This window comes from Macrobrachium rosenbergii, chromosome 2 (genome assembly GCF_040412425.1).
Source record: "Macrobrachium rosenbergii isolate ZJJX-2024 chromosome 2, ASM4041242v1, whole genome shotgun sequence".
Taxonomy (NCBI): domain Eukaryota; kingdom Metazoa; phylum Arthropoda; class Malacostraca; order Decapoda; family Palaemonidae; genus Macrobrachium; species Macrobrachium rosenbergii.
The window spans coordinates 3971543-3985208 of NC_089742.1; the positions used below are offsets into that span (position 1 = coordinate 3971543).

Genomic DNA, 13666 nt, shown 5'->3' on the forward strand with positions numbered 1-13666 from the left:
CTGTTCCTTATTCGACTACTCCACCTTCCATGGAACTCGTTGAGTGCATATATATATATATATATATATATATATATATATATATATATATATATATATATATATATATATATATATATATATATATATATATCACAGGGTTCAGCATTGTCGATTACAGCTGTGTACGTAGATTCCTAAGCAGAAAAAAATCTAATTTAACCCAACAAAAGTAGTACTGTGCAGAAGGAAAGGAATATAAACAAAGTTCCCTTATAATATTTTTATTTAGTGGTTTGATCCATGCGAGTTAGCATTTGCCACATTTTCGCTAACATTCAGGGCCAGATTACGTCGGCGTTTGGTCTTCCCCTTGACAGCACTTGGTCGTCGTCCTTTACCAATGGGAGCTACACCTCTTGGTCTATCAGGTCCTCTTCTAGAAGTGGAGGTGGGCTGACAAGGTATTTTTCCACGGCCTGTACCTTTTTTCAGCTCCGAACCGATGCTATGGAGCAAGCTATTTAGTTGATTGGTGGTTTTGATCGATGCTAGCCTCTGTTGTACTTTTCTTAAAGCCTGTGCAGTGTCGTGATTACCAAAATGCTCGACGACTTGCGCTAAAGTTTTTGCAACAGGACTCGTATCCAATAGTGAAAGAGTCCTCAACGGAGTTTCAGCATAAAGGAACCGCTGCGGATCCTCAATATTGCATGCATGTCCGTCCTCAGTATCTAAACTTTCGTTGCTGGTTTTTGCTGACGTGCTGCTTAATTCTGTTCTTATGTCTCTGTCATTACTATCTTTACCCTCATTATTTATATTCACTGGTGAACTAATTATTTCAGTCTCCAGCAAACTTTCAAAGAAATTTTCGCCAGGAACTTTTTCTGGATCGACAGCTACTCCTACTAACCATCTTCTATTGGTTGTGGTCAATGCGAACATTTGAGGAACCACTGACAAATTTTTTTCTGCAGCTGCAGCTTGGTGTTTGCAAACAGCTCCAGTCTCCCCAGCAATGCACGTGCACATGCCAACATTCAGATCCACTGAACAGGCTAATGCTTCTCTGCCTTTGTCTGACTTTCCACTTGGTATTTCGCGCCTCCTAGGTGCATCACCTTTTCGGCAGGTATGTTGCTGAATGTGCCTAGATTTTTGACACGCCGTCTGCCAAGTGCCACTTCCACCAGCCTCTGCTTCATATAAGCATAAACAATTTCTGCCATAAAGACAACTAACTGTGAAGTGTTGTAAGCTTTGCACCTGAAAAATAGCATAGAAAGAAAGAATCAGTCGGGAATTTAGGGAAATGGCAATGCCTTAATATTATTTACTATTTCTCCTAGCTAGGTGGGAAAATAATTTCAGGTAAAATATTCTGACAGGAATGGAGTGGAAAAGAAACGATAATCATGACCTTACATATACAAATATGACCTGACCACACACTAGAAGGGTAGGTAAAAGAGGTAAAGGGTAATCCTGAAGTCACTTATACAAGTGTGACATTAGAAGCATAATACAACATTTTCTCCTGTTACAAATATTTACAGTACAGCTGTTTTAATTTCATCATATTTATATAAAAAAAACTAATTAAAACAGTCAGATTTATATACTGTACACCATTATCTAAGTTCATGGTGTCACAACCGTCTTACAAGCCAAAGTACTAGTACTGTTTATGTTATAGCACAATATGGAAATTTGTAGTGAAGTATAAAGCATTTGATTTAGTTATATAACATTTACCTGTAGAGGACAATATCCTTGATTACACGTATTGTAGATTCACAGAAATGATCGGTGTGATGCCCCCTCAACAATGCACCAGCTCGGATGGTTAGTCCCCATTCCTCTTTCCTGTCTACTAACAAATGGAGGTACCTGAAAGAAATACAAACCACTAAATTGACTGACAGACAAGAAAGGATGGAACATGAAAAAAAAAGCGTGTAAGAAAAAGACTAAATTGAGGAAGTAGTTATAAATACCATAATTCACTGAAAAACTGTGTCCGAATACTAAGATAAGAAAACTCGTTATATTACAGTATTCTAACAATATATGGTGCTGAATAATGATAATACCTTGTAAAGTTGGGATGTGTCTCTGCAAGAGGGCTTGTTTGGAATTCATTCTAAACTCGCACAAACTCTGTTTGAGATTCAGCATACACGAGTTTCTTGGCCACAGACATGAGCTCTTGGCGATTTTCCTTCTTGATGCCATATTTAGAATCCAGAAGCCACCGGTGGCCACACCTGCTGCTGCAGCAAATGAAAGATAGAAAGAAACAACCGAGCCATTGACCAGGTAGCTGCTAGCGCCTTTCTTTCGGAATCACAGTTGTCTGTCATGAAAGCCTGTGGTGTTCCTTTTCCAAAGAAAGCACCTTCACCAACTGCACTTTTGACCGCCTTGAAACCTGTGAAACATACACATTAGAAATAGCAATTATTTTTTCAACCTTACCCCCTGTCCCCTGCCCCATTAACTAATAACAGATAATAACATTCTTGCCTCATTTTGTTTGTTTCTGCGTATATACGTAGAACTGCCTACTTCTGATGATATTTCCTTTTCGAGTTTAATTCCAGTTTATGCACATGGATATGTCTTAAATACTAGTAATTCAAAATACAATATAAACTAAACTCACCTCTCGTAAGACTAGCTTCATCTTGCGATGATGTAAATAACACTACCAGAGGTGCTGCGCCAGCTGGCCCACCAGCTCAAAGAAAGAGTACTATTGCGGTGTTCGTTCAGCTTGTCGACGCATCCAGTAGCATCAACAAAAAAAAACTTCAGAAGCTTCCCTTAATTCCCTGTGGATTCGTTTCATAAATGGTGTCACCAATACTACTGAAAAAGAGTCTCCGTATGTTTCTGTTTCTATTGTTAATTCAGGGTTATCTTTGGCATACTTTTTGATCGAGTTCATCATTGATAGGTCATTTAAGCCACCATGTTCATTCCGCAGCCAGTCTTGCCGCATGTAGTCAATGGATTTAGGAGATGGGTTTATAGAATGGTTAGCCTGTCCACATAAATCTGCACACAAACCCATTTTCAGCAAATGAAACAATGTGGCCTGTGCGGTTGTCATGCCTAAAAACGGTGATAAAGCCAGATCATTACTCCTGCATCAACTTTACAGATACTAGATAGAAACCTTTAAAAAATTATATAATATTCGACACTACTGTTTAGGATGATATGAGCAGTAGTACATTTTGTAGTGTAGTTCAGCTTAGTTTCCTTTTAAATCTGGATAAATTACTTTCATTGAAGAAAGATGTTTGCTAATATAAGCATAAAATGTAAAACAATAGCCTTCTTATGCAATATCCAAAACTAGCTTGTCATGTGTAATGACTTAGAATGATAGTGACTTAAAATGCAAAAAAATCATGAAACTTGTAAAGACATGGAAAATACCTTGTTCAAAATATTTAAATTTAACGCATCTCTGGCTATTGGGTCCACTCGCAATTGCCTCAAGGCCTCAGCAGACTGTGGAGTGATTGTGCTCTCCTGTATCTTAATGAAACAGGGATGACTGCTGACCAATTTGTCCTCTTCATGCAACTTTTGCTTCTTATTATACGAAAGCTGACGTCCATTAATACCTGACACCTGCCGAAACATTAAATGACACTAAAGTGGTAGACTACATGTCCACGCTATATACAGGGTGTAACAGGAGTTTATGCAAATATTTTGGGGAATGAAAGAAACAGCAATTTTGAGCAGAAAATGTTCTATAAACATATGCATTTCAAGGCTTAGTTTTCGATGAGGGGAATTTTAAAATAACTGTTATCATTAGTGCTGCTAGTAGGTAGCGAGAGGTCGGAGTCGCCTGTGGGAGGAGCGGTGGTGCCGTATAGAAGGAGCATGGAGCGATAGGTCGATGTCAATAAAATACCTCGGAATAAAATGTATTATTTAGGTTTTGAAGAAAAAAAATGCATGGATCATTGAATCCGTTTCCCTCCCTATCAGTAGTATTCACTGGACACCGATAAAAAAAAAAAAGTAAGCCTAACTGAATCTCCTGTATCAAAGGTAGGTTTGCTTATTCGAATATTAGACACCTATGAAATATGTAAAGTGTATTTTTAAAAATCTCTTCTTCTCCATCTAAAGAATTCATGAGAACCAGTCATGAGTGCTGGTTCAACAATTCTGTGACGAGGCTGCAGGACAAAGCATTCACACATGAATGTTACTCAACAACATTTACACTACTTACTTGATACGTAAAGCCAGACATTACCATTTTTTGCTAATTGTTTAAGTTAGATCACTTGCAAGAAAAGATTCATAATTATTTAAAAGACTATCAATCCACTTGCCTTATTCACTTAGTCGCCTTAAAATGCATATGTTTATAGAACATTTTCTGCTCAAAATTACTTTTTCTTTCATTCCCCTGAATATTTGCATAAACTCGTGTTACTATATGCTTCATCGAAATCCAGGTTGGATCAGGTAACTCGGAACGCCATGTGCGGAATTGAGAGACCCCAAAAAATGATGGATATCTGCCACTTCAAAAGAGGTACAAGTTTCATATTATGCGCACATGTTTTTGAGGACAGTTTCTTGAACCATCACGCCATGTATCTTATTGTGTATGTCTCTTTTAATGTATTAAATGAAAAGAAGATTTATTTAATTTCTGCAATATTTTTTGAAGGTTTTCGCATTTCGTAACTCGTTTCGCATATATTCTTAGCTTTTATCATTCCTATTGATTCAACATGTTCGTAACATTATGAAATAAATGACTACACTATTTGGAAGACTATTTCAGATGTCCACTACCAATTTTTACCTATATAATTTCCTAATCGAAATTTATCCATTTGAAACCGTTACTTGTAGCTCTATGTTGACTGCTAATTTTCAGAACCCATATTAATACTATGGAAACATTTGGATAACTCAGTCATATCACCTCGGATTAGACATCTTTCCAGTGAAAGTAAGTTAGGCCTCCGTAATCGGTCATCATATGTGAGGTCTGATATTAACAAGGATAATTTTTGTCATTTTTCTCCATATTATCTCCAAAGAATCCATATCCATCCTTTAGTATAGCCAAAACTGCACCGCATGATCGATATCCCTAACCATCATTATCATAATTTCATTAATAAGCATAACTGGACCACGTCAGTACTTACCCAGTAAAGGTTTTCCTGATTCCTTTCTGTCGTTTATCGCCGTGAATGCACATTAATTTCTGGTGAAAGGCTTACCTCTCTCCAACATCATACAACCTCTTGACTTTGTAGCAGGTGTTTGTTCTTCTGAAGTAGATTTGCTTCCATGCTTCTAAGTCCTCTTGAGAATGGACATTCGTTCTGAGACATAAATAATCTCTTGTTTCTGTAAACACAATGTTATTGAATCCAACGCTTTCAAAATTCAAGGCTTCGCTATTAACGGCCATTGTACTCGTGACCAACAAGCATGTATGAGTGATGAAACAGTCTGCCCAAGGCCAATACTGTATTGGCCTTGAGTCTGCCCAAACTCAGCTATTCATTAGATAAATGCCGTACGTAAGATAAATAAGGCCTGATACAATGTATGATATCATCTGAAGGTATCATACGTTTTTGAAAGATCATAGTAATGGTCTCAAGTTAAGACTCTTGCGATCATACAATTTGCAAACCAAACATAGGTTCTGCGAAAGGATTATTTATCTTTATTATTCATCTTTCAAATATGAGTGATAGTGGAAAGAGAGCAGGGTGGCGTGGGAACGCTGGCTAATAAATAAAAAAATATGCACGCACAGAGTGACGCTTGTCCACCCACCTCCTTTGATGACATCAAGTGCAAGTGCGAGCGTTCTTAACTATGGTTAAAAGCTGGAATATTTGCATTCTTGTGCACTACCAGTATACATTTCGGGAATATAATGTTAATGCCCGGTCGTGGTTGAGAGCAATATAAAACTGCAGCACGTCGAGAGTTTCATTTTTATGTTAAAAAAATTAGTAAAGCATTATGCGCTGTACAGAAAACTCGATTGTGCCGAAGAAATTTCAGGGCATATTTTACTTGTGATTCATTCAGGATGGTAAACTACTGGGTCCTTATTTTTTCCTTAAGGCATTTGAAAGGTTATGTATTGTATCAAGAAAAATATAAATTATAAAGCCTAACCTAAGGTCATCACCAAACATTTTGATCGACAACTATAAATAACACGTTGGTTACACTTAACTGTTCATAGTTATATCTTAACATTCGAAGGAACTGAAAAAATTTGAACTACATGTTTTAAACTGTGTAGAAAATACGCTGCCGGTCGTGGTTGAGAGCTTCATACTGATCCACAAGGAATGTTGCAAAAATTTCAGACAATCAGGATGGTAAACTCTAAATTTGAAGTGTCAGTCCTTTTTAGATTCCATGTTTTAAAGAAAGAGGAAGATATAAAAGACAATATATAAATTTGATAGTCCTTTTAGATTCCATATATATATATATATAAATATATATATATATATATATATATATATATATATATATATATATATATATATATATATATATATATATATGTGTGTGTGTGTGTGTGTGTGTGTATGTATGTATGTATGTATGTATGTATGTATGTATAGAGAGAGAGAGAATCTACGAGTCTCTTCTCTTTGGACATGTTTGTAATTAATAGCAACTACAATGCCCTCTTAACTTCTCGGATTTTTCGCAGTTTTTTGATGCGCTTCTTATTACAAGGTCTGAGAGACAGATGCAAGAATATGAAGCAATTCTGACGATCGTATCAGGATTTGAACCCGCATCTGGGATATCAGACCGATGTCATGGTACCTACCTGACAACGAGGAGGATAAATTTTAATGCCGCTCATACATAATACACCTGTCGAATTCAGATATATTTTTTAGAGCTAGAACAGAGTCATCCTCACCCTTTTAGCCAAGTGGGTAATCGTTTTTATTGCCTTTTAGGCAATTTATTACTTGACCTAAGACGTTTATTTTCCAGAATTTCGATTATTATTGTCAATACAGAAGTATATGATATAGATATGAGAAGAGGATTGCCTTTTCGAGCAGTAAAGTAATCCAGGTTTTATTTAATCTCTTTCGGAATTCTACAAAGTCCCCTATTAATATTATGATAAGTGTTTAAGCAAGAGTTAGAATGAGTTCCCTTTTTGAGGTGAGAAGGAAAGGGAATGATCTGTGTGTATAGGAATCATCTGCATATGAATCGAAAAGGTTTCAGGATACTGGAGGCCCTCGAGAGAGGGAGGGACACCACTAAAGATAAGATAAAGTGTAATTGGAACACTGAAATGAATGGAAACTGGTTGGCCTCAGTCAGGGGAAAACATGACATGGGAGATCTGCTAAAAGGGACACATGCAATAACATCTCAATATCTATATTTTCAGAGTGAAGATAACGTGACATAAGGCAAGATGGCAAATCTACAGTTGATCTGGCCTCACAAAGCATACTTATTAAAGAAGAGGTAGAAGATTCAATTAAGTAAAAAAATTTCAAATCACCTCCTTCTATTTTCATGAGAAGTAAGTAATGAATGAAAAGTAAAGCCACGCGCTTTGAAAATTATTAAAGAGAGTCTGTAATTGTCCATTCATGTAGAAAGAGAGAGAGAGAGAGAGAAGCTGCAGTGCTGAATCTATTTATTACTTATTTATTTATTATTATTATTAATTTTTTTTTTTTGTGAAAGTATATTTTAGTTCTAACGATAAAGTTTTCGGAAAAAAATAAAGGAAGCCACTTTCAAACCTTAAATGTCGTAACCCACTAACCTTACGAGAGAAGCTGCAGTGCTGAATCTATTTATTACTTATTTATTTATTATTATTATTTTTTTTTTTTTGTGAAAGTATATTTTAGTTCTAACGATAAAGTTTTCGGAAAACAAATAAAGGAAGCCACTTTCAAACCTTAAATGTCGTAACCCACTAACCTTACTGAAGGAGAGAAGAAGTCTAACGTAATCAATACTGGGATACCGATTGCACCAAGGCTGCTAGAAGTACAACGTAATTTGAATTTTTTTTATTGTTCATTAGGATGCCGAAAAATCTCTCTCATTTGTGATTCCAGTAAATTTAAGCTGTCAAGATTCCGATGTCGTCTGTATTATGTTTCAAGGATTCGATACCAGTGCTTCCATTTTCTAATAAATGTTCAGCACTGACATTGCATTACGGATGGTAAAATGTCAGGTTCAGTGTCATGAATATTTAAGCAGCCGCAAAAATCAGAATTATTTTTTTTATAGAATATTTAGTGTTTTTATTGAGTCCATGACTAAACTTCTTAGCCAGTGTGTTGTACTTTGAGACTGGTAAGTGTCGCCTCTTCCGTTTACTTACGTCAAAACTTTGATTTTCCGAGAAATAATAAAACTTCTTGAAAGAAAGGTAGAGTTGTAATTAGATCCAGGGTATAAACACAATGCTACAAGACATGTTCCAAATAATTATGATAAATGAGTAATACTCTAAAAGGGCAATACTTTTTAAGTAAATACACGGTCTTTTTATCTTCGTGTTAGTCTCTCTCTCTCTCTCTCTCTCTCTCTCTCTCTCTCTCTCTCTCTCTCTCTACGAGTGTGTAAGAAAGGGATCTTGGCTACCATTCCTTAATTCTATTCATTTATTCATAGATTCATTCGATTCCTGTCACCAATATTCCATTTCCAGCTCTTTATTGACATTCCACAGTTAATTATTTAAAATAAGCATTCGAAATTGGGAATAATCATATTTCTTTCTTATTAATGACTGCCATAGTGGGTTCGTTGCAGTTTAATTTTTTTTATTATGTTGGATGTCAGTTTTATATGTGTATGAGCCTTTATAAGTTTCTGTATGTTGTCTGATCTTTAAACTGAATATTTTCACAAAAATTTTGAAGTATTAAACAACTCTATCTCCTTAATACTTCAATATATCCTTTTCTTGTTCTTCAGATAAATTTTGTAAGAAATTGAAATGTGAATATTAGAAAACCGAAACCGTCCTTGTCAAAGTATCTAGTTTATTTTTGTGATGAAAATTTATTACCGTCAATAGAATGTAACAGTCAATAAGATATGTATAAATTTATTTCTATGTTTAATTATATAAATTTCACATATGAGCTTTTTTTCACTTGTTCTTTTCATTCCCATTCAATCTTAACTTTGCTTAGATTCTAGAGTTCTTAGTAAGTAATTTTACATATATGCAGATATCAATAAAATGTCCATTTTAGGAAGAAAACTAAGACATCCTAAACATATTTTTACCATCTATCAGGTTTCTTGAAGCTAGTTTCCTCTAAGTGTCAATGTTTGTTTGTCATTGTTTGAATATGGTTAGTAAGTATTTCTGATTCTACAAGTTTACTCTTTTCAAAAAGCTTTAGCAATCACGTATAAGCTGAACGAAACAAACTATTACCATCGAATACAACATTATGCCTTCGATGGCCCCCAACAGTACTTTTTTGTTTTCACTAAAAACAAGTAAAAAGTGCGCCGAAGTTTCTTCGGCGCAATCGAATTTTCTGTACAGTCGCTGCAGTGTATAATCAAGACCACCGAAAATATATCGGTCTTTCGGTGGTCTCGGTATAATGCTATATGAACCGCTGCCCATGAAATTTAACCACGCCCCTGTGGTGGCCTAACCTATATCGTTGCCAAAAGCATGATCATGGCGTCTAAATGAGGAGGGATAAATCCGTGAAAAAAATTTATATATATATATATATATATATATATATATATATATATATATATATATATATATATATATATATATATATATATACACATATATACATACATATATATAAAGATAAAATATATATATATATATATATATATATATATATATATATATATATATATATATATATATATAAAATAAAACCCACGAAGGAAACGGAAACACTGGAGTGCTGTGAGGCCTTTCGACACTAGGTCCTTTACTTAGCAGACTGAAAGAAATATAAAACTATGTTTACAAAGAAAGCTCATATAATTGACAGATGGGGATTATAAAGGAAACATATGTACCTGGAATCCAACACAATTGAAGAATTAGTAGAACTGCCAAAACAGGATTAAATATTTAAGAGGTTTTTACAAAGGATTACGATCAACCGTTCAGGAGCAGGGACAGGACAATTAAAAGATTATACAGGGTCGTGACAGACCACCTAAAAAAAATTTTTTTTAGTACAACAAAATAATTATATTTTTTTTTTTTAAACAATAATAACTCTTTGCAAGATGAACATTTTTACAAATAAAAAATTATATTAGACTTACGGATATATAGAAAATATATATCAAGTAACTAACTTGCAATTAATTCAGTGACTTTATCTTTTAGGTCATTCTTGAACATTTTTCTAATACAGGGGTCCAAATAATACATGCCAGGACTAAGATTAAAATTACAACTGGAAGTAAACTGGATAATAACGGACTCCAATAGATTTCTTGAAGAGAAATCTTTCGATCTGGCAATCACTGAACTTTCAGTTCAATTTATCCTGTGAGAGTTTTCACTTAAATGAATGAATATAGCATTGGATGCTTGTCCAGTTTTGACTGAATACTTATGTTGCTTAATACGTACGTCTAAATCTTTACTAGATTGGCCTATATAAAAAAAGGGGCAGTCCAAACATGGAATTTTATATATTATGTTTTTTTCTTTAAGGCTATTTTTTATTAACATTCTTTTGAGTGTGTTATTATAAGAAAAAACGAGATTTTATTAAAAGGTTTTAACAAAGATTCTACGTTTTCAAAACCACTAAAATAAGGCAAGCTAAGAATGTTCTTAGGGGTTTCTTTCTTCATGTTACTTTCACTATAAAACTTTTTGTGGGCTTTGTTATAACAAATATCTAGTATATGTGGAGGATAACATAAATCTGTCCCTATTTTTGTTATGTATTCAATTTCTTTATCCAAATATTGGGACTGACAAAGCGCAAGGCTCGTAAAAACATAGAAGAAAAAATTGATATTTTGATGTTAAGGTGACGGCCTGAATAAAAATGGACATAAGTTAAGTTGTTGGTTGGTTTCCTATAAATACTGAATTTACATTGAAAAGGTTCTCTATGTATTAAAACATCTAATAAAGGGAGGCAATTGTCTTTTTCTAATTCTAACGTAAATTTAATGGATGGTACCTGGTTATTCAAATTACAGAGTAAATCATTTACATCAATACCAGAAGGCAAAACAGCTAAAATATCGTCAACATACCTATACCACTTTAAAGGAGTATAAATGATATTAGGTATATATCGTTTTTCAAAGAATTCCATGTACAAGTTTGAGAGGAGTGGGGATGAAGGGTTGCCCATTGCCATACCAAATATTTGTTGGTAAAATGCACCATTAAATATAAACTTACAATCACAAATGCACAACCTAGTGAGAGAAATGATATGATTTACAGGTAGAGGTAATTCGTGATGGATTAATTCATCACTAAGATACTCTAAAATAGAATCTATAGGGACTTTAGTAAAAAGAGAAAACATCAAAACTAACAATCTATCACTGGGGCAAAAAGTTATTTTGTTTAATTTATCAACTAAATCTAGACTATTATATACGTGATAATCTGAGATAGTTCCAAGTAACGGAGACAAGACTTTGGTAATATATTTCGAAAGTTTATATGATAAATTGGACTGAAAGTTCAGTGATTGCCAGATCGAAAGATTTCTCTTCAAGAAATCTATTGGAGTCAGCTATTATCCAGCTTACTTCCAGTTGTAATGTTAATCTTAGCCCTGGCAGGTATTATTTGGACCCTGTATTAGAAAAATGTTCAAGAATGACCTTAAAGATAAAATCACTGACTTAATTACAAGTTAGTTACTGATATATATTTTCTATATATCCGTATGTTTAATATAAATTTTTTTTTGTAAAAATGTTCATCATGCAAAAAGTTATTATTGTTTAAAAAAAAAAAGAGAATTATTTTATTGTACTAAAAAAAAATTTTTTTTTTAGGTGGTCAGTCACGACCCTGTATAATCTTTTAATTGTCCTGTCCCTGCTTCTGAACGGCTGATCCTAGTCCTTTCTAAAAACCTCTTAAATATTTAATCCAGTTTTGGCAGTTCTACTAATTCTTCAATTGTGTTGGATTCCAGGTACATATGTTTCCTTTATAATCCCCATCTGTCATTTATATGAGCTTTCTTTGTAAACATACTTTTGTATTTCTTCAGTCTGCTAAGTAACCTAAAAAGACACCTCATGTCAATTTCATATTATATATATATATATATATATATATATATATATATATATATATATATATATATATATTATATATATATATATTTATATTATATATATATACTATATATATAATATATATATATATATATATATATATATATATATATATATATATATATATATATATATATTATATATATATATATATATATATATATATATATATATATATATATATATATATATATATATATATATATATATATATATATATATATATATATATATATATATATATATATATATATATATATATATATATATATATATATATATATATATATATATATATATATATATATATATATATATATATATATATATATATATATATATATATATATATATATATATATATATATATATATATATATATATATATATATATATATATATATATATATATATATATATATATATATATATATATATATATACATATATACATATATATATATATATATATATATATATATATATATATATATATATATATATATATATATATATATATATATATATATATATATATATATAATGTTTATGTATATATATATAAATTATATTATATATATATATATATATAAATTTTATAGTATATAAATATATAAATATTTATTTTTTCACGGATTTATCCCTCCCTCATTTAAACACCAGTGCATCATCATTTTTGAAATGTAGTTTCTCTTTTCATTTGACGATCGGGGCAGGGAAATATGGTGGGCGACGTAGCAGTGAGAGTATTTTGAACCATAGAATAGCAGTTAGCACCAGTTTGTACTAATGTAGGGATCACTTCCCCCCAATCGCCTGTCTGGGGAAACAATGGGGACCCCCTTTTCACCCCCATCATGCAATGTGGGAGTAGTTAGGTATGGGGAGCTTAATAGGCATAGTGGGGCTAGCCGCCAGGTAGGACCTTAACCTCTAAGTACTTAATCTTTAAGGATACTTTCCATCTGCTTTTTTGCTGGCTGTATGACTTTTTGCAGGTCCGATAAGCCTAAATTTAGACAAACACGGCCCACGCTAATCGCCGTCTCAGAGAAGCCAGTTCAGAGACCTCCTGTATCCTGTCGAAGACGCATATCTGCGTCCCTTTCCGTTCTACACTGGGTGAAACTACCTTCGACGAACAGCCGAATCGATTGTTTGGCGCCAACAACTGTCGAACAGGTTCGTGGATCGCAAGTGGTCAGTGTGCCAGCCCTTTCCCTCCCCCTAAAATCCCTTGGTTTTGTTTTTTCCATTCCTTTAAACTTCAATTCCTTTCTCCACAAAAGCATTTCCCTTTGTTAAGTATCCAGTGATA

At 33.2% G+C, this 13666-nt stretch overlaps 1 pseudogene; it reads right to left on the reverse strand.

The window, feature by feature from the left end:
• Nucleotides 1-267: 267 nt before the first annotated feature.
• LOC136842090 (uncharacterized) overlaps nucleotides 268-13666 on the reverse strand; it is a 34820-nt pseudogene continuing 21421 nt past the window's right edge.